The following is a 1,781-nucleotide window of genomic DNA, read 5'->3' as shown; positions in this document are numbered from 1 at the left end:
CTGAGTCAATGACCCTGTCACAATATATATATATATATATATATATGTTAGGACACTTGCTAAAATTATGGTATCACTATGATTGAGCCCCTAATTCACTGAGCTGTATTTAACTTTCAATATGATTACAACAAGGCCTACTTACACACATCAATGGCTTTAGTTTAGCACTCTATATATAATATATATATATATATATATATATATATATATATATATATTATATATAGAGTGCTAAACTAAAGCCATTGATGTGTGTAAGTAGGCCTTGTTGTAATCATATTGAAAGTTAAATACAGCTCAGTGAATTAGGGGCTCAATCATAGTGATACCATAATTTTAGCAAGTGTCCTAACATTTATATCTCATTAACAGAAGGCCTGTTTGCTGACAACAGTGTCAGAGATATTTATTTATATATATATTGTGACAAACGGCTTACTCCGGGGCTCCGACGTCAGTCCGGGACTGTTAGAACACGGTCTTTTAGGGTAGGTTAAATGATGAGGTTCCTTTAAACAGGCTATGCCTGGTTTATTCAGTCCCAGGCACTGAGAGTGCCACAGTGCATACAACAGAAATACAGAAAAACAAAAAGCTGCTCACCTGAGCGATAACTTAACTTAGATATTCCCTGACTCAGGGTTGAAGTGGCTTTTCCACTTCCACCAACAAAATAAGTAACTTTGCAGTCTTAGACAGAAAGAACAGAATGATTTAACCTGTTTGGGGAGAGGCTTTTCCCATCTCTACTTCAGCAGCCTTCCTGTCTCCAGGCTCTTGGGGGAGAGGGGAGAGGAAACAGGAAATCAGTCTTACATACCTGATTTCTAATTAGCATGACAGGTGACAGAAATCAGGCAGCAGACAAACTCTGGTCTGGATCTCTCATCCCTCAGTTCCAGCGCTTGCCAAACTGTGGGATGGAGTGCATGTATTATAAGGCTGCACTCCCAGACCAAACAGGATAGAAACTGTTCAGTATCCTGGGAGCCCTATATATGGAATTTATTACCATCCCCTGGTTTCTGTCACATATCCTCCCCCCCTAGCTCAGACCTCGAGGGATGAGCGACCATGGATATTATGGAGTGCATCCTTGACAACCCGTCAGCATTGCCATGTTTGTGCCCTGACCTGTGTTCCACAGAAAATTTAAAGGGTTGTAGGCTTAGGAACCACCTGGTCACTCTAGCATTCTTTTCTCTGTTTTGACACATCCAGGTAAGGAGTGCATGATCTGTGACCAACCGGAATTTTCTCCCCAACAGGTAGTATTTGAGCGTCTCTACAGCCCACTTTATTGCGAGACACTCTTTCTCGACTATGGAGTAATTTTTCTCCTGGGGATTTAGTTTCCTACTTAAATAAAGGATGGGGTGCTCCTCACCTTGAGACTCCTGGGAGAGTACCACCCCCAGCCCTACCTCAGATGCGTCGGTTTGGACTACGAACTCTTTGGAGAAGTCAGGTGTGACCAACACTGGTTGGGCACAGAGAGCTTCTTTCAGGCTTCTAAAGGCCTGTTCGGTTTCGGGGGACCACTTTACCATTAGCGGTCCTCTTGCTTTTGTGAGGTCGGTTAGTGGGGTTGCCTTAGTTGCAAAATTGGGAATAAACCTTCTATAGTACCCAATTAACCCCAAAAAGGTCCTTACTTGTTTATTTGTAACTGGCCTTGGCCAATTTTGTATCGCCTCTACTTTGAGTGTTTGGGGTTTGAGTAAACCTCTGCCAATAGAATACCCCAGATACTTGGCCTCCTCCAGACCAATAGTGCA

This window comes from Ascaphus truei, chromosome 6 (genome assembly GCF_040206685.1).
Source record: "Ascaphus truei isolate aAscTru1 chromosome 6, aAscTru1.hap1, whole genome shotgun sequence".
Lineage (NCBI taxonomy): Eukaryota > Metazoa > Chordata > Amphibia > Anura > Ascaphidae > Ascaphus > Ascaphus truei.
This window is presented reverse-complemented; position numbering follows the sequence as displayed.